Source organism: Castor canadensis, chromosome 16, assembly GCF_047511655.1.
Source record: "Castor canadensis chromosome 16, mCasCan1.hap1v2, whole genome shotgun sequence".
NCBI classification, from domain to species: Eukaryota; Metazoa; Chordata; class Mammalia; order Rodentia; family Castoridae; genus Castor; species Castor canadensis.
This window is the reverse complement of record NC_133401.1, coordinates 70,923,845-70,945,308: the sequence shown is the minus strand read 5'-3', so window position 1 is coordinate 70,945,308 and position 21,464 is coordinate 70,923,845. Positions and strand designations below refer to the sequence as shown.

The window sequence follows — 21,464 nt, the reverse complement described above, 5'->3', positions numbered from 1 at the left end:
AGGGTCACCACTGTAAGAGACCCTAAAAGGGGCCCTGAGATTTAAGTGGGCCTGGCGAGGGTCATAGGAAGTTGGAAGAGTAGGTGTCAACCTACTCTTTGTGTCTTGTCTTTTGTCATAGCATAATGTACAATGCACCATGCTAACATGGAAAGCTATTGTGATTCTGTATTAATGCTCCTTTGACTCTAAGGTTTGTCTAGAACCTAACCCTACTCTTCACAAATGGGCACAATGCATGCAATTCCCAAGCATTAATCTGTGGTACAAATCAATACTCACTCACATTGATCATAGACACTGAACTTGAAAGTGTATCTACACATTGCAACTTGTCACTTTCAACCAAGGAAGGCACTAAATATCTGAAGCCTTCTGAGGATCATTTTCTATAATTGACTGCCTTGCAAGGATAGGAAGGTTTTCTAAGTGTTAGATCTATTATAGAAATGTTCACTGGCCCTCCTTCCCCTCCTACCCTGAGTCTCTGCCTCTCCCTCGTCCCTTCCCCAGAGCTCCCTTTACACCCTTGTTTCTAAACATATAAATGAGAGGATTGAACACGGGAGTGATTGTAGTATAAAAAAGGGTAGAAACATTCCCTTGCTTTCACAATAACTACCCTTGGGTTGTAACCATGGATACATGGCTGAGCTATAAAGCAGAGAAGCCACCAGGAGGTGAGACCCACAAGTCCCAAAAGCCTTTCTGTGCCCAGCCACTGACTTGAATTTCAGCACTGCCCTGGAAATGTGTGCATAGAGTCTGGAAGTAGTGCTCCTGGAATAACAACAACTGTGACTCAAGCCACAAATTTTTGGCCTCAGCTCCTTCCGTCTCCTCATAAGTCAACGTCAGGAATACAGGCACGTCACAGAAGTAATTCAGATGATAGCCACGGGGAACCATGGCCATCATGAGGCTTGTCTGAATCATACAGTTCACAAGGCCTCCTGACCAGGAAACAATGGCCAGTGAAAAGCAGAGATGAGGGTTCAGAATGGTCATGTAGTGGAGTGGACTGCACACAGCAGCATAGCTGTCAAAGGCCATCACCACCAAAAGATACTCTCAGTGGAACCGAGGGCCAGGACAAGAAAGAGCTGGGCCACACACCCTCCATAGCTGATTGCTTGGTCATGTCCCTGAAGGTGGATTAGAAGCTGGGGCACTGTGCCTGTAGTGTAGCAGAGGTCCAGGAAGGAGAGGTAGCAGAGGAAGAAGTACATGGGTGTGTGCAATCGAAAGTCCAGATGTGAGAGAGTGATGATGGTTGTGTTGCTATTATCAGAATAAGTTCAAATTGAGGTCAGTCTGAGAAGCCCCCCAAAATGAAACCCTGCCCTGAACTTGTGTTCAATGTTCCTGTAGCCTTTCACCAGCACAAAGAGCAGAAGACAGTTTAATGCCACCTATGAAGAGCACAGATGAAAACACCGTTCCCAGTATTCCTCAGTAGACATAAGACAGGCACTTTATTATGTATTTTGATATTCACTTCTGTTCAGTCTTCTCCTTTACTCTTCTTTAAATGGCTAATTTCTGGATTAGGAATGAGGTTGTCTTTGTTTGAATCTGACAGCTCTGCTGCATTTGTATCCAGGACTTTAGAGAGGCACCTAAATCCTGTGGATGTGTTTTTCAATGTCTGAAAGCAGGGATGTAGTTCCTCCTTCATAGGATTGAGATGAGGACCTAACCCAGTTATGTGAGAGCTGCTTTTAACAATGTAAGGTGTAAAAATGTAGCATTAGTAATCGCTTTTGCTCCTCTTCTTGGTCTATTAGGTAATTTATTCCAGATTTTCATCCTGCTTCACAGGACTAGGATCACAAGCTTGAGCCCACTGTGCTATTTACTTCCTTCTGTTCAGTGCATATGGTCAGTGCCCCCATCCTCACAACCTCATTCATACCAGCTGCTTCTCTCAGAAAGGACAGACTAGAGTGTCGATTCATAGTTTTGGGGGAAAAGTTAGCAACAAAAATCTTCCTCATGATGAGTGAGCACAACTTTATCCCCCACTTTTTCAACTGACAAAACTATTCAATCCCACAGAAAAACCTGTTCTCTGCTTTCTACCCAAGATGTCTTTGTAGTTTCTTTTTAGATCTTGTCCACTCACCAAAATATTTTTTACATGTCAGTCTCTGAGCTTCTCAGTGTGGAAAACAAGTTGAATATATATATATATATATATATATATATATATATATATATATATATACACCTACACACACATATATATACATATGTATATAACAAATATTAGCTCTCCTTTTATGATAGTGAAAAGTGCTAAATTAATGATACTTTCATTCACGGCACATAGTAACTCAAATTTCATTTTATGAAATATTTGACTCTCCATCAAATCTCATAAAATTTATTTCCTTTAAGAAACCTGCAGATTAACTGCTAACCAACTTTAATAAATATGTTAGGGACACAATACTGCTGTCCTAAAAATGTTTGTATTTCTTGTTACAAGAAATCAAAATAAGATATATGTAAATATCAATGAAAGTTAAAAAGAAACTAGTAGATGACAAAAGCCCAGAATATGTTTAGTATAAAACATTTTTGCTTATTTAGCTAATTTCCCTTTTTGACCAGTTTACTGAACAATGAATCAATGATGGAGTCAAAGCCTTAGAGTCCATATGTGGTCCCTAAAATCAGCTCCACAATAGACTTGCTGTGTCACCTGTTCTGAAATATTCACATCTGTGAATCTCAGTTTACTAAACTGTGAAACAAAGAAAATAACTTATCATGAGATATTTTGAATGATATGAGATATTTTTATTGGTAGGAGATATTATGTGATATTTTGATTGACTATTAACTAATGAGATATTTTCATTGATGATATAATGCATTATGTAAATTATAAGAAAAAACAAATTGCCTTTACTCACTTTTATTCCTTTCTTTTATTTTATCATGTTTACATTTACTTACATGTGTATACATTGTTTGGGCCACCTCCTCCCTCTTCCTGACCCCCACTCCCCCACTTGGTGGCAGAAATTGTTCTGCCCTCTTCTTTTCCAACTTTGTTGAAGAGAAAACATAGGAGATAATAAGAAAGACATAGTGAGACTGCTCTTCCTGTCACTCCAATTGGGGTTGTGCAACTATGGTTTTGATAGGCTAGTTGGTGGTCTAATTGAGTGATTTCTTTCCTTGATTTAATTTTTGTGTTGTGACTGACTTCATTGTTAACTGGGTTGATGTGCTCTTTCTATCCCTGGCCTGGAAGTATAATTTAGCAATAACAAATTCACAAGTTCAATGCCAGACCAGCTGTTTACATATTATATAGAAAACCCTTTGATGATGATATCTATAAACAGTGGGAGTTGGGGCTGGAAATGGTTATTAGGTTGTTTATAATTTTGGGGAATTGGTAAAGGTGGCACTCAAAAGGGGGTTGGGAAAAGGGGTGGATGGGTAGGGGAAGAGGTATGGGGCTGCTGAGTTTTGTAGCCCTTGTGTGTGTTTGGGTGTATTTCGGTTGTTGTAGTGAAGGGTGCTTGTGTCAGGGATTGAATGGGGCTGGGGTTGTGTACAGTTGGTGCAGTAGTCTAGTCAGTGGGTTGTGATTGTTTAGGAGGGAGGGGTAGTGTGGTGACAAGTTGGGGGAGGGCAGAGGTGGGAGGTGAAAATGGAGGAAAGTGTGGATTAGAAGGAGCAGAAAAAGTAGTTGGAGAAGAGAATAGATTATAGTACAGGAGAAGTTTGGAGAGAAATGGCCTGCTTTTTTCAGTGCAGTCTAGGGAGGAATTCCATGGGCTAGCAGTCCAGGATGTCACAGAGTTTGATTCTGATTGATGGTTTGTCTTCTGCTTGTAGGGAGGCAAAAAGAAAAGAAAAGAGAAAAGGTGGTATGCTTTTTTTCCCAGGGCTGGACATGCCTTGCTGGCTGTGCCACATGGGATTTTTAGGGCTGTTACCTGCAATTAAGGGCTGATTTCAGGGTCAGTCTTTGAATTTTGTCTGCACCTAATGTGATGGCAGTTATTATTTTGGCTGGGAGCAATCAGAATTACACAGGTGAAGCTCTGATGTCTCAAGGAGTTTTCTGGGGTCACGGAACTTATGATTTCTTACTCCCTACGTTTGCTGCCATCTTGGATCTCCTTGCTATAGTGACTTTAGTACCTACTGTGCTTACAAGGAATGGTCCACATTCCTTGGGTCAGTGCATTTACTTCATGGTCTGATCCTGGCTAGTCTCTTATCTCATTTCACATCCTTTTCTTCTTGCACACACAGTCTAGAAATACCAAATGCTAGTAGGTAGTTCTTGGAAGCACTAGGCATATCCACTCCTGATTCCATGGTTTTTATTTGCAACTTTGTCTGGAATTCTTCTCTGTGTCCTCTATTTGTCCAGCTATAGAGCCACATTTATGTGATAAAGGGTATCAATGTCACCTCAAGGAAGCTATGACTTCTGCTAAAAGTCATGCATTCTCTTCCTGTGAGTAAGAGAGAGAACAAGAGGTAGACAGAAGGATTGTTTTGTGGATGGGCTTGGTGAACCTGGGTTAGGACACCTTGGGATATGACCTTTGTTTTAACTCTTTCTCTGTTCACTCAGCAGAGATGGGCTCAACTCCTCTCATTTCCATTGTGGCATACATTGGTAGAGGCATCCAGCTACTCTGTCAGTCTTCCAGTTGGTTATCCCAGGCCATAGTGAATTGGAAAGGTCCAGAAAGTCTTGAACTACCTGCTTGCTTCACAGCGGAAATTCTGGGATCATATCCTTTTCCATGCAACTCACTGACCAGAGCCCAGAAATGAAATCCAGAATGTTGATAGAAAGTGAGATGAAAAGGGGCAAGTACTGTGTAGCACTTTGGGGAAAAGATTACTTCAGGATTGTTTATTATTATCTTATTTAATGATTAGGTTTCAAAGTAAAGTAAATGAGGTATAAAAAGAAAGAATAAACATTTGTTTAGGTGGAAACAGAATAGCTTACCGTTCTTAGGATTAGAATTAATTATTTTCTTCACCACAAGATCACCCCCATTGGATCTGATTAAGACAGACTGTTTAAGAGGTAGAAAGGGGAGTGAAAAAGAGTGTGATGGGGGGAATATAAGTATCTTATATGTTTGTATTAAAGTAGAATAAAGAAGTTAATTAAATTGATTTTAAAACAAGGAAGAGGGCCGATAAAGAGTAAGACAGAGGTAAAACAGTTGGCAAACATGACCAAAGCACTTTATACATGTATATGGGGATGCACACTGATCACTTTGAATAATTAAGTACACAAATATCTCTCCATGGAGATAATTATAGTTATAATTATAGTTATAATTATCTCCATGGAGAGATAATATATATAAAACTTAAGAAAACTAAATTTCGAATCAAGAAAAAATATTGGCTACTCATTTATATAGAAAGTCATTAGTCTATGAAACAGAATAGAATAAAAATGTAATTTCAGGAATGATTTAGAAAGTAATAGAACAATTAGTGCTAACCCAAATATTCCAGTAATTACAATCAATGTGAAGAAGCTCAATTTTCTAGTTAAAACACAAAATTGTCAGGTGGGATGAAAATGACCAGTTATTGTACCCATAATACAAAAGATAAAACACATGAGTTACTTATTGAAACATAAAAGGGAATAAATATTTGAGACAAATAGTAATCAAAGAAAAACTGTAAGCCATATATTGTCACAAAATTTAAGAAAAATTACTATAAATGGAATTATTTTATAAATATGAAAAGTTAATTTACCAGAGAAATAGAAACAGTTTAAATATAAGTAAAACTTATATGTTTAACATACATAAGGCATGGAAATAGAAGGAAAAATTGGCAAATTGTGTCTTCCAAAAGTGGTTAGGTAAACATAAAGTTAACAAGAGTATTGACAATTTGAATTGTAAATAAATCAGCCTGAACTAATAATCATTAAAAGGCTGCATCTCAAGAAATTTTTTTTGCATTGTTGGAGATCAAACCGAGGACCCTATATATGCTAAGCAAGCACTCTACCACTGAACTACACCCCATAGCCCTTAAAACATTAATTGAAAGCACAAAGGGAACATTTACAAAATTTCACTATATATACAGCACATAAAATGGTTTTCAGGGGCTGGCAATGTGGCTCAAGTGGTAGAGTGCCTGCCCAGCAAAGATGAGGCCCTGAATTCAAATCCCAGTACTACCAAAAAATGATTTTCAGATATTTTCCAGGATATACTGACATTGAGACAATTCTCTCTAATCTCAATAAATAAAAATAAGTTAAGTTGCAATAAAAATAACTTAAAATTATTATATGTTTCAAAAGATAGGATCATTGAATGTATCCCAATGGCAATTAGAAAATTCTTAGAACTGAATGGTAATTCAATCACAATATATTTTAATATGTAAAGTTAAAGTAGTTTTTTAAGTCGAAAGTATACTCTTAAATGTCATATTAGAAATGAAAAGGTTGAATTTTATCTGTTCAATTTTGATATTTACCACTGAACAAACTGTAAAACAGAAAGAAGGAAGTGAAAAGGAGAATGGTTTACAGAAATAAAAGGACAGTGCAGTTTAACAGTTAAGGTTCCATGTCTTGATGTATTGTACATTAAGTAGCATAGGAAATAACTTGGAAGTAAAACTAAATGCAGAGATACAGCAGAGAGTGCATTGATTATACTAGGCAAGTGCATACCACTGACTTACATCCCTACTCCCATTCCAGAATTTATGTGGCAGAGAAACTGTTCAAGAATTGTCTAGAAACAGCCAAATCAAAGCAAACTGAGAGTCTATTTAGTATATCAAGACATGTTCTATGGCTGTGATGACTGTGCCTGTCAGAATTATGGGCACAGAGACAGACAAGCGGACCAATGGCATAGAACACACGTGCAAGCCTAAACAGAAACTTGATGTAGATAGATTGACACTGTGAGTGTGTAAGGAAAGTCCATTAACAAATAATGTAGGTACACTTGTTCATTTAGAAGAAAATGAAATAGAACCTGTACCTTATTCAGATAGAAACATAAAATCTAAATAGATCAAGACTTACTCAGAAATCCAAAGGTGTTTATTTCTTTGATTTTTGTTTGTTTGTTGCAATAGGGTCAGGCTGTGTAGCCCAGGATGGCCTTGAATTTGCAATCCATCAGCCTCAGCCTTTCCAGTTCTGGGATTACATGTGTGGCCAGAAATGCAAATTGTTAATGTATAGAAGAAATTGTAGAAAAACATCCTTGGGAGGCAAGAGGATTCCTTAAATGTGAATTGCATGGCCTTTGCAGTTAAACAAATGTTGAGATCTGACTCTGTTTTTCAGCAGAATTTTTCCAGACTTCACACTATTTAAAAGGTTCTATTGTGCTGGTGATCCTCTGCATTACTGCCATGGCTGAATATACCATTTGAGAGAGGATTTTATTCTCCAAATCCTTGGGTAAGTGATGGAAGGAGGCCAGAAGGGAGTGAGGAAAAGAGAGAGGCAGGGAGGGAGGGAAGGGAGAAAAGGAGGGAGGAAAAAGAGAGAGAGAGACAGAGAGAGAGAGAGACAGAGAGAGAGAGAGAGAGAGAGAGAGAGAGAGAGAGAGAGAGAGAGAGAGAGGGAGAGAGAGAGAGAGATTGAGAATGTTCCTGGCTGATTCATGATACAAAAGGGCCAGGGTCAGGCCGTACTCCCACCTTTCCAACTCAGGCAATTTCCTCCTGATATCCTCTATCATTACAACCACAGGATCCTAGACTTCCATTCTCTCTGCAGTGTGGATGATCCTGGTATCTTGTTTGATTCCAGATAGAGATGCTCAGTGTAAGGACCGAAGATTTGGCACAAAGGAAATTTCTAGGCGTGGTTCTGTCATCCAAAGTCCCAGCTTGTTCCACCAGAGCTATGAGCCATGTTTATATTTTTACTTTAAATATTACTCTGCTAAACACTAAATGCTCTGTTTGTGTTTTAGGAAACATTTGGAAAAAAAGTGTTAGTACCTTGCTATGCTTGGACCCTTTCATGCACAGTTCTCCTGGGGCCTAGGTGGTTTGAGCCAGCTGTTCTCTATTGTGTTTAACACTGGACAGTAAGGTTGAGTGAGGACTGTAGTCGGTTTGCTTTAACCATTTGTTAAGAAGAAAACAATCCTTAGATATCTGAGAGCATTTGTAAAAGGCATAAGATTCATATGATCTAAAGAGAACACAAAGTATTTTGACTTTAGTATGCAAATCTAGGTGTAGAAATATTCTATACCTCCTACAAATTTTGCCTATCGTTACATTTCATGCAGTAAAAGTCAGTAAGTTTTGTGTGAGCTCTGAGTATGTGTCAACCCAGATGCTGAGGAACCTTGTGGGGTGTCTTCTTTCACTCCCTCGAGCCTTTCTTTATTTAGTTCTGAATCAACACTGAATATTCTGCTTTCTCTTTTAGGGAACACCCAAAAATCCAGGATAAACTGGGTAAGAGTATTGTCACTTGCAGAACTCTCTTCCCACACGTTCACCTTAGCCTTGGTTTGTGATTTTATTCCATTCTGTGCTTTTGGTTTCAGATCAGAAAGACTATCACAGACAGGAAGGTAAGAGAAGCCATTCCTCCTCATCCTCCATTTGTCTCTTCCTTTTGTGTCCTTGGGTTTATGAACTCTTACACCTGAGGCCCATGGTTACTAAAAATGCAACCCTGTCTTCAAAGTTGTTGAGACTCTGAAGTTGTTTGTAAATCATTAATGAGGCAGAGTTTGAAACCAGGTCTTATTGGCCTCAGCAAATGTCTATTGAGTCAGTGTCCCGAAATGGGTAACCACCTTGGTCTCTCTCTTCTCCTGTTTCCTGCTTTTTACAAGAGTAATGACATGCCTGCTATGTCTGCTTGCTTTCAGAATGAATGGAAGCCTGTAAACATGCAAGAGCCAGGGATGATGTGATGGCAGTTGGACAAAGTCTTGGATGGGCACAGGAGAAGGAGATGATGATTAACAGATATGGGGTTGCTGAGTGACACTGAGCCACACAATCTGCATATGATGAATCTGTGATTCACCCCATGGTGCATCTCCCCCCAGACATACTTCTCAGCCCAGATCTAACATGCAAGAAGATCAGTAGGGCTGGGAATCACCAAGTTCCAGGATGTTGAGGGCACTAGAGTCCAGACTGATGGACAGGTTAAAAGTTGGGTGGGAATTGATAGATGGGAAGACATTGGATAGTAGAGTCATTGAGATCTCCAAACATCAAATAATGGATTTTTATTTAGGGACAATGGTGGGATCAGGGTGATACACAAGCTATGACCTCATAGCTAGACTTTCAGTGTTACTAAGTCCCCAGGCAATACTAGAGATGCAGGAAGGTTCTGAAAGGGCAGCTTCTAATGGAGACTGCATCCTAGACCTCACCTAATACCATCCTGAAACAGTGTGCTATGAGAACAGGTGACCTGTGAGCCTAGTTCAAGTTTCTTACCCTCACAGTAACATATTCCTTTTGTTCTTTCCCTAATGTGACTAGTGGAGTTGATGCTGGAGTCAGATGCAGCTCATTACCCAGCTTGACATTTCTAATATGAGAGCTGTACTTTCCTACTTGGAGAAAAGATTTTTGAGAATGTGTGTGGTGACTTCTCAGGGTTTCCAAGCAAGGAAACATTCCTTGGAAGTGACTGTGGGACACAATAAAATGTGGTTGCTTGGGAGTGTGCCAGTATAGTGTGGACAGGAAGAAGCAGTATGTGAATTTGTGTTCAGTCAGAGGATTCTGGATCATTGGATAAGAGTCAGAAAACTGGTGTGCTGAAAACAATCCTAATAGAATCTGTCTCTCCCTAAGAAACAACTCCACATGAGTGGGTAAATTCCTGGACTATGAGATGTGACACTCTTGATTTTTAATATGGATGACCAGTCCCTCATTTATACTCTGACACATCAGTTTGAAGGGTTACTGAGACCCTACATCCAGCATAATCCAAATGATGAGGAAAATGTGACTCCCATTTTCACCTGTCCAATGTCTCAGAGAGAGAAACCTTTTTTTCAAAATGTCTCCATACCATCCCCCACAGAAATAGAACCCTTCACAAGAGTGTTCATTCCCTTCATCTGTGGGAAGATGTCCAGAAAGAGTCACACTTCACACTCTCCTTTAGGTATTGAGGTTTCTTTACCAGACCCAGAACCTTGCACAGCCAGCAGAGGTGGGTTTTAGAAAAGAGGATGCTGGCCCATCCATGTCAGGGATTGTGGCTATCTTGAGGTATAGAATAAAGTTAGACATAGGATTTAGTTTGTGAAAACTCATTTGAGCTAAGAGATGTTGGATGAGTCTCATGCTTCTTACTTGTTAGTTGGAGACAGTGATTCCCACCCTAAAAAAATCACAGTGAAGTATAAAGAGAAAACAAATGTGCATCATGCTTGCATTTTCTCAGTGAGATAATGTTTACTAATCATGTATTCATAAATTATATTTACTCTAAATGACTTCTACCTCACATTAATAAATTTTCAAATAACCTGTGGTGTAGGTATTAAGCATTTATTCTGTGCTAGGCTGAAGAATTGAAGAAGGGTGAGAATTTCCTAACCCATTCTGTAAGATCCACATTAATGATACCCAAAGCAGCCAAAGACATTATAAGAATAAAAAACAAAGCTACATATTAATATCCCTGATAAATATTAATACAAAATTGCTTAGTGAAATTTAATTATCATATTTAACAATATATTTGCCAGATATGGTTGTAAACACCTAAATTCTAGAACCTGGAGGGCTGAGGTGTGAGGATCATGAGTTCCAGAACAGCCTGGGCTCTGTGGCAAGATTCTGTCTCAAAAAAAAAAGTCAAAAGGAAGGAAGGAAGGAAGGAAGGAAGGAAGGAAGGAAGGAAGGAAGGAAAGAAGGAAGGAATGAAGAGAAGGTACAATCTATTCAAGGACATTGAATCACTACTGAGTTTGATTAATCCTGATATTACATAATTGGTATAGTAATAATCAATACCAGCCAGTATAATTCACCACATTCCTAAGCAAAATGATACAAAAACACTTGAATGGCTACTAAGGATATTTTATTGAGGGAAAAAATTATTATACACTGTATGATACAGTTGTAAAATATTCTCAAAATGTAATGAAAAGAACAGATAAGTGGTTGACAAAGGTTGGGAAAGTAGAGGGTGGATGCTAATACAGTGAGGAATCATGAAGAGACCTTTTATGGTTAGGCATCCATATTTTGATCAAGATGATAGCTATGATCTATATATGTAGTAAAATTGTATAGAAATGCATACATACAGACATATACACACACAGCATGAATGAAGAAGCTGGTGAAGTCTACCTAAGTATTGTGCCAGTGTTAATTTTCTGCTTTAAATAATATACCATGGTAATGTAAAATATTATCACTGGAGGGTATTTGGGACTACAGTTTTTGAAACTATCATATCAATGTTTAAATAAAATTTAAAAAATTTCTTGCAAACCGACATTGTCTGAAAATTAAATATTTATTGGAAAAAGGGATTTTATTGGGATACAGGCTATTAAAAAAGTATTAGTAAACCATTTCAGAGATTTAACTAGTGCAACTCACATAAAACAATAATGAAACAGAGGTGTCTGCATAAAGGAGGAGTAGGATGTCCCCCCACCCCTTCTCCCACAGAAACCCCAAGATAAAAAGGATATGTGGATCAGAATGCCTCTCTGAGAGCTCTAGGGTCCATTTTAGAATCTATTGCATCCAGGTCATCATAAAACCAGGAAAGGGTTTTAGTGAGAGTGATAGGAAAATTCAGATGGTTTGTACATTCACCTGTGTCCCTCTCCTTATCCAACCTCATGCAGTGAAATTGGGATGAAGTGAACACACTGGAGATATTCCCTGAGGATGAAAACAAAAGACTAGTTGGTGAGTCTCACATTCTAGCATGTCCAGGAGATAGCCACGGTATTGGTTTCTCGATGACCTGACTTGGAGTGCTGAAGGGATGGTCAGCATTGCTTAGAAAGTGCTGAAAAGAGGAAGTGGTAGCAGGATGGTGGTAGTGTAGGCTGCTTTAAACATTTGTTCTCACACAGAGACACTACTTAACAATGTATGAACCAGAACACATGTGCGAGCTCTAGAGAAATATTGAAAATCTCTATCACCTAGACCAATGTAAAATCAACAAAATATCCTGGTGAAAGGAAAACTTTAGAGTATTTCACACCCATCTATGCCCACATGCACCATTGCAAAGTGTTGTGTCCCACACAGTGGGACTCCTCAAACAGGATGGAAATGAAAGATGGGCCCTGCATACATTGTTCTGGCTCACTTGAGGGGCAGCTCAAGTGACTTCTTTAGCTCTTGCTTAAATCAGAGTGTTGCTGGGACTGCTGGCATAATTTGGACCTCCACTCCTCTAATTATACATAGATTGATCCTGTTTCCAAATAAGGTAACTTTCTGGGGTATTTGGAGTTACAACTTCAACACATGTATTTTGAGGAGTAAATAATACAACTCATACTCCTACTTTCTGCCAAAAAATAGAAAGATAGCGCTCTTTATGAAATGATAGGAGCCAGGTGCTATAATGCCAGTCTGTATTCCTAGCTACTCCAGAGGCTAAGGCAAAAGGATCTCCAGAGCTCAGGAGAGTTTAGGCCAGCCTGCGCAAAATACTGAGGCCTGGCCTCAAAAAATACAAGAAAATCTCTAAGATGCATAATTGGTAAAGTAATTAACATGCTGTTGGTGATAGTAGCACATGCCTATATTCCTAGAACTTGCGGAGCTGAGGTAGTTAAGAGTTCAAGACCAGCCTTGATTACATAACCAGACTCATTTTCAATAGAACAAAGGTCAGATAAGAATGTGTGAAAGAGCATGAATGTATTTATGTACATTCATTTTAATCAGTCCCTAATAATTTGCACCTGAAATCACTAACATAGCTGCCTGTGGGTAAGTACCTGTGTTACTGGAAAAGAGGGGTGCGAAGGAGATTTTTCAGTGTATATCCTTCTTCTACTCCTTGCATTTTGAACCAGGGGTATATACTATGTACGTATTCTATGTATGATCTGCATATGATGAGTCTGTGATTCACCCCATGGTGCACCTCCCCCACACATACTTCTCAGTCTACATGTAGCATACAAGAAGATGAGTTGGGGGTGTGGGCAGGTGGAGAATCACAGATAAGGCTCCAGGAAATTGAGGGCATTAGTGACTGCACAGGGTGCGGAGCTGATGGAGAGTTAAATAAAGTTGGGAAGAAATTGATAGATGGGAAGAAATTGAATCATAAAATCCTTTGAGGTCTCACAAAACAAATAATCAATTTATTTTTAGGGACTGTGGTGGGTCAGGGTGATACACAAACTGGGATCTCACAGTTAGACTTCCAGTGTTAGTGAGGCCCCAGGGAACACTAGAGTTGAGGGAAGGTATGGTTTTAATGGGGCACCTTCTAACAGAGACTGCTTCCTAGATCTCACCTAATACCATCCTGAATCAGTGTGCTATGAGATAGGGTGACTTCTGGGTCCAATTCCAGGTCCTTTCTCTCACGGTAACATATTCTCTTTCTCTTTTCCCTAATGCAACTAGTGGACTTGACTCTGGACACGGCTCACCCCAAGTTCTATATTTCAGATCTGAATGCTGTATTCTATAAGGATATTCTTCAGTGTGTTTCTCACATGGGAAGAGATTTTTGAGAATGTGTGTGGTGGCTTCTCAGGGTTTCTGATCAGGGAGACATTGCTTGGAAGTGACAGTGTGACACAATAAAATGTCATGCTTAGGAGTGTGCAAGGATAAGCATGCAAGGAAAGAAGCAATAAGTGAATTTGATTTGGATGGAGAAGTATGTTGGGAGAGGTGCACAATGGGGTGAATCACCAATTCATCATATGCAGATCATGTAGCCCTTGGTATCACTCAGCAACCCCATGTCTGTCACTCATCAGCTCCCTCTTCTGTGCCCAAAAAAGACTCTGTCCCCCGTCACCCAGTCATCCCTTGGTACCTACATGTTTCCAGGCTTCACCCACTCGAAAACAAGCAGACAAAGCTGTCAAGTCATTACTCATGTGGAGACCAGGAAACAGAGAGAGGGAAGAGAACAAGTAGATTGCCATTTTTGGACATGGACTCAAAAGAAATTAGATGAAGCCAATAGAACGTCTTTTCAAATGTGCCTCACCCAGTATTTATTGACAGCTTTGGAATCTTGGCAATCGAAAAGCTCATCACAATTTTTCATTTTTTTATTGTTGTTGTGTGAGGGTACATTGTGGCATTTATAAAAGTTCTTACAATATATCAAATATGTCATAGTTGAATTCACACCCTCCACCATTTTCCTTTATTCTCCTATTCCCCGATTCCTGGAATAGTTTCAACAAGTATTATTTTTCCATTAACATCCATATGTACATTCTATCTGCATTGTATTCACCCTCCCATGCCCTTTCCCCACCTCCTCCCTGCTCCCAGTGGTACTAACCCTCCCACCCCAGTTAGGACATGTTCTACCCTCCTATTCTCTGATTTTGTGAAAGAAAGCAAAAATGACATTTTTGTTTAATAATGATAGCTACACAGGACAAGGTTGTATCTTTCAAGGATCCATGGCCTCAGGTATAAAAGTTCATATGCCCAGGACATAAAAAGAAGAGATGAATGGGGAGTGAAGAGGATTGGCTTCTCTCCCCTCCTGTCTGTGAAACTGTCACAATTCTAAAACACAGAAGAGAATCAAATCATAAGCAGAACCAAGCAGAGTGTGTGGAAGGAAAAGTTCTTCAAGTGACAATGCTCTTACCCAGTTTACGCTGGATTTACCCTGAAAGAGATAGTAGACTATTCTGTGGGGATTCAGACCTGGATCAAGGCTCAAATAAACAAGGACGTAGAGGGAGACACCCACAGGTTCCGCAGCTTTCTGGGTCCTCACACCCTCAGAGTGCTCAAGAAATCTACTCTTCTTCTACTGCATGAAATGTAACAGTAGGCAAAATTTGTAGACAGTTGTAGAATGTTCCCAAATCTAGATTTTCACCCTAAGCCAAAATATTTTGTTTTCTCTTTAGAGCACATAAATCTTTTGTCTTTAACAAAAGCTCTCAGACATCTAAGGTTTGGTTCCTTTTTAAAGAATGGCAAAAGCAACCCAACTGATGCCATCACTCAACACTTGTGTCCAGTGTTAAACACAGTAGAGATCTGATGGGTCAAACCAACTAGGCCTTGGGAGGACTGTGTATGGAAGGGTCCACACATAACAAGATACTTACTCATTTTTCACAAATGTTTCCTAAAACACAAACAGAGCATTTAGTGTTCAATACTACCAGAGTAATGTACAAACTACAAACACAAACATGGCTCACAGCTCAGAGAGACAAGCTGGGAGTGTGAATGACAGGGCCTCTGCTAGAACTCTCCCTTTGTGCCAAATCCCCATTCCCTATACTGAGCATCTCTATCTGGAATCAAACAAGATAGCCAGATGTGAAGGATAGAATTCTGGGATCCTGTGGTGGTAATGATGGAGGATATCAGGGAGAAGTTGACTGAATTCGGGAGGTGGGATTATGGGATGCACCTCCAGGAGGAGTGTCACCTTCAAGAAAGAGAATATTGACTCTTGGGGATGAAAACTCATGGCTGAATATTACTTCCTCTTGTTCACTTTTACATATATGCACATGTATGTGTGTATATATATTATATATACATATGTATATATGCATATACATGTATATTGATCTTTTCAATTATACTAAACCCTTTTGCATGAATTTTTTTATGACCCTCAGAGTATTTTAGCAACTCTATAGCTTCTGAAAGTCATTCTTTCCCACATCTAGGTCCTCCATAATGTAGGAAATGCCTTGATGATGTTTCTTTGAGGGAGTTATTTCAGGTAAACAGAAATGAGGTTGAAGCTGATCCCTGTGGACAAGATGATAGGGATCTGGAGCCCAGGGTTGTAAGAACAGATCCAAGAAATCAAACTCCCTGATCCTGACACTCTATAACCATAAGTCATCCATGAACCTTTCTATCTCTCTCTGCCTCTCTCTGTCTCTCTCTGTCTCTCTCTCCCTCTAATTCCCTCCTTCCCTCCCTCTATCCCTTCACTCCCCTCTCATTCTCTCTTTTTCTCTCTCCCTCCCTTCTTCCTTCCCCTCCTCCTTTCCTTACTTACTCAAGGTTTTGAAGAATAAAATACACTTCCAAATGAAAAGAACAAATCCAGCAATGAAGATGAACACCAATACAATAGAAGGCAGGTACCATGGTCAATTCTGGAAAAATGCCTCTGAAAAACAGTCTGAGACCTCTTAATGTTTGTTTAACTGCAAAGGCCACTTGATTTTCATTTAAAGAATCTTTATTGCAAGGATATATTTATATCAGTTCTTCTATATGCTAAAAGTTTTCCTGCTCTCTAACTAAATCTTCCATTCATCCCTGCTGTCTCTGGTTTCCAAAGCATAAGATTATCCCACTGGGACACATCCATGGCCCTTGTGCTCATGTTGCTTTTCAGTCTCCTCCATCTGGGGTCAGGTAAGCTATCCAGGACAGACTCTTTCTGTCCACTTCTTGTTGACTAGCAGTTTGAGTTCTTTACTAGCCATTGCAGAGCAATGGGGTAGGTGCATCTTTGTTATTTCTATTTCCCTGACTTCTCTTAGTTCAAGCTGGAGTTTAGCAATATCAGGGACTGCAGGAGGCATGGGCCAGTGGGAAGGATTCAGGCATATCTAAGAAATGCTGTGTGTGGAGTGTTGAAGAGAGGTCAAAGTAGTGGGGAAGGAAATTACTTGTTCTCAATGATGAGGTCTGAGGGTTTAAGCAAGGAAGGCCTCTAGAATATCTCGCTTGCTGATTTGGATGCCTGGGTGAGAGAAGACACTTGAGGAAAAGACAATGGTCAAACTGCAGGCATGCTGAGATAGAAACACTTGTGATATGTAACCAGAGGGTAGGAAAGATGTCCAGAATTTGACTCAGAATCTAGCTTATTTGGGGTAGAAATCCAGTCTTCTTTCTCCTCCCTGTTACCACTAAAAATAAAACCTACTTTATAATGCATTATGTAGTTGATTGTTTAAAAAAGGAAGTCTGAGTATGCAAAGGTATCTGGGCAGTCAGTGCTCAGCCGTATAAGGTTCGTCTGAGTCTTCCTTCCCTGTGTGAAGGATCCATCCATTGCCTGTCTACCTATGCCTGTTTTGCTAAACAACAGTGAGAAAATGGGAACAAAGGCATTCAAAACTTACTCAACATAACAACAGTATGACTATAATTCACAATAACCTATTACATTTTTTATGAAAAACTGTAAGAGAAGACCACAAATTCTCCAATCACAAGTTAATTTTACAGAGAAGTAATGTGAATTTTCCTGATATATAGCAATTATATTAAATTGTCACACAATACCCCATAAAGATACATATTTAAAATTCTAAAAATTAATTTTAAAACATGTGCTGACTTATTAGCCTATATTAATTATACAAAGTAACGGGTTTCATTATGATATTTTCATACATAAATGTAGCATACTTTGATCACATGCACTCCTTTATTACCCTTTTCTCTCCCCCTTTCCCTTTTGCATTCCCACATTCATAATTGTTCCCCTTTTACTTTCATGTACTTTTGCCCTATAAGTTCCACATATGAGAGAAAAACATGACATGTGTCTTTCTGATACTGGATTACTTCTCTTAGCATGCTGATCTCCAATTCCATCCATTTTCCTGGAAATAATACAGCTTAATTCTTTATGGCTAAATTAAACTATTTTGTGAATATATATGACATTTCCTCTATCTACACACCTGTTGATGGGCTTCAATAAAAAATATGATATAAAATGTTGGGGATGTGCCTTAAGTGTTAGAACACTTGCCTAGCAGGCTCAAACCCTGAGTTCTAAACACCAGGAGTAACAAAAATAAAAATAATACTAAAAATGTATGTTTTCACAACAAAATCTACATGTTATTATTAAGAGTGCCTCTCATCTAACTTCATTCTCACTCATTTGCTGGTGAGCTTCTCTGCTTCTGTGCTGTTTCAGGAGAGACACAGCAGGGAAATGAATACAGAGACAGAAAGCCTTCATTTTTAACATTCCCCTTTCCTCTGCATTTGAGCTTTTGGCTCAGAACTTCTCAAAGTGTTTGTTTGTTATGACATGGAGCTCATATCACTTTCCTGACAGGACCGTTAGAGGACTGCGTGAAGTTTACATAAAGATCCCTTGGTGCATTGTTCAACATCAGTTTTTTCTAGGGCTCCTCATTTAAAGAGACAGTAAAACACTTGAAAATGCTGCTACAGACAAGGGAAATGACAAGTGCAGCAAGGGCAGCACACATGGCTTAGATCGAAGATTCCAAAGGAGATCCAGTGACAAGGGATGTTCCATAGGTAATGGATTTAGGAGATGATCCTAAGAAATGAAATGAGAGGGTGGGAGAGTGAGCCTGAAGGCATGGAGGGTGTGCTAAAGAGCAAGCTGCAGCTGACAGCAAGAAGGCCCTTCTAGGGAACCTTTAGAGGAATAGTTTAGACAGTGGCTAAGAATCATCTCAGTGAGAATGAGGCAGGAATGGGAATTCATCTGTTGCCTCCCATCATGTTAAATCTCTGGACTTCGGAGTTTCCATACCCGTGGGTCACTAAGTTCCAAATGTTGGAGGAGGCCCTCAGCAGGGGAAGGGGAGAGTCCAATTTCGTAAGGTGGAGTTGTCAGCAGGTGTGGGGCTTGTCCATCCTCCTGCAGGGAGCTCAGATTCTGCGTGCATATTAAGAAGCAGGGCTCAGCCTCTGCTAGTTCAGGTTTTTTGGTCATAGACTATGCTACAAGGTCAAAGTTGATCTAATAACCATCTCCTTCAAGAATGTGTGAAAATCATTTCAGAAAAATATATAAAACATAGTTAAATGAGAAATAATTAGTGATAAAATTTTTCACTTATTTTGGAATTAACATATAAAACCTATTCTTGTGCACCACCTACACTTAGATGCATAAATTCATCAATGACTCCTTATGAATTAATCGAGAGAAAATGTTGCAAGTCAAAGAGATTGTGTACAAAGAAGTTGAAGGCTGTGGGCCCCCACCATATGTGAGCTCTCTAAAAAGGAATTTATTACAGAGTAGTAAGTGTGATTTAAGCCAGGAAAAATTTTTTAAATGATCATCAAACAGATGAGCAAGGGAAAAAAGAAAATGGCACTCACCATTCACACTTGAACCCTTGTTTGTGAAGCTCATGCTCTGTGTTGGATATGGGATCAATGATGAGCAAAACAGGACCTGTCCACATGGAGCAGAGAGATGTGCAGGGAAACCCTCAGAAAACAAATCATCATCACTCTTGACACCAGATGATGAGGAAAGTTTAAAAATGGAGATGAGAGCCAAGATGTATCAAGAAAATATGAACAAAACAAAGGTAAGGCATGTCAGTAAAGGATTAAATCAAACACTATTAAGGCCAAAATAATGAACTAGAAAGCTCTTATTACACAAGTGTAAAAGTGCATGTTGTAGAAAGTTTATGTCACAGTTTGAATGCACCAAAAGAGACATCTCTGAAATAAGTATTGGAAAATTTCCTTGTTATAGTGTATAGTACATCTTGCAGATGTTGACAGACCAAGTAAACAACAAAATATGGAAGCATCAATGCATGTTTGACTTACATTCAGAGTAGGATGTACATTATATACATTCTCCTTGTATCCATAAAATATTTACAAAACATACTCACGTTTGAAGGAAACTAATTTCCCAAAACTGGAGATTTATGGTCATACCAAACCTCATTGTATCATTAGAAGAGGGATGGTTGCTAGTTTTAAGTAAAGATGGAAAATGGGCTGTTGTGAATTTTAATGAGGCAGATATTAGGAGGAAGAGAATGTGGGTACAGAATCTCCTCTAGTCAGTGGGTCTGCATTTGCAAACTGCCTTCATTCATCTGCATGACAGTTTTACTGGAGCATAGTTTTTCATCTTGAAAATGGGAATATTAATACGATACACGTCTAGGGAGATCCTTGAGGACTGAGTGAGGTAGCTCATGTGGATATGTTCTGTCAAGTGTAAAGGCATACTCAAGTACCAGTCCTGCAGTGTGGTAAGGAGATCAAGATTAGTGTTCTACCCCTTACATGTCACCTCCTCCCCCAGTCCTGCACAGGACACACTGACATGGGTTTTGCTCAGTTACCATTTGTGTTTCTTTCCACAGGACAGTGGCAGGTAAATGGACCAGAGAAGCCCATCCAGGACTCAGGGGAGGGGGATGTAGGGTTCTCCTGCTTCTCTCTCCTGAGTCAAATGCTGAGGCCATGGAAGTGCAGTTCTTCAAAGATCACTTCTCTGACATAGTCCACGTCTGTCACGATGGGCAAGACAAGAAAGACATGCAGATGTCAGCCTATCAAGGGAGAACGGAGCTGGTGAAGGACTTCATTGTGGATGGGCATGTGTTCCTGAGGCTGAAGAAACTCACTTTCTCAGATGCAGGTCTGTATGGGTGCTGGTCCAGCTCCCAGACTCATGAGCAGGAGGCCATCTAGGAACTGCAGGTAACAGGTTACTTGCCTATTTCAGAGAACTCATAAAATCATCCTGGATTTTATAAACCACTTTATGAAAGAGCTGATTTTTGTATCATTCCTTTAGCAGACAGTATCCTTTGTGACCACTTTGTTATGTCTGTGTGTAGAGTTCTATCATCTTATCACCTGTGTAAATTCTTATAATTACCACATCAAATCATTGAACAAACTTTTCACCACAAACATCTCTCACTGGTGCCCTTTTTCACCCTCCTCACCACCCCACAAATCAGTGATCTGTTCATAATTATAATTTCAACAATTCCAGAATGTTATTAAAAATGGAGTCACACTGCATGTGACCTTTTGAGATTGACTTTTTTGTTTAGCATAATAACCCTGGGATCCATCCAAGTTGTTGCTTGTATCATTACTTCACTCCTTTAAATTGTTTTATACAATCATCGGCAGGTTTTTCTGTGGACGTAAGTTTTCATTTCTCTCAGAAAAATGGCCAGGAATGGATTTCTGAGATGTATGATAAGTGTATGTTAAGATTTTTCCTTTTAATTCATATCATGTCTTTGTCAGTTTTGTCTTCTATAACAAAATACCATAGGCTTTGTGGTTAGTATAGAACAGAAATTTTATTTCTCATAGTCTAGAAACTGGAAATCCAAGGTTAGGTTAGGTTCTGGTGAGGACCAGTATTCAGGTTGCCACCTATGGACTTATCTTTGTAAGTTTACAATTACACTAGGTCCCCGGAATCACAATTCATGAGAGCTCCAACCTCATGAACTAATTAACCTCCAGTATTCTAATTTTGT

General features: G+C 39.3%; 1 pseudogene; it reads right to left on the bottom strand.

Annotated features, from left to right (window-relative positions):
* Nucleotides 1-363: 363 nt before the first annotated feature.
* On the bottom strand, nt 364-18,910 carry LOC141417948 (olfactory receptor 2Y1B-like; annotated as a pseudogene).
* Between the last annotated feature and the right edge of the window lie 2,554 nt (nt 18,911-21,464).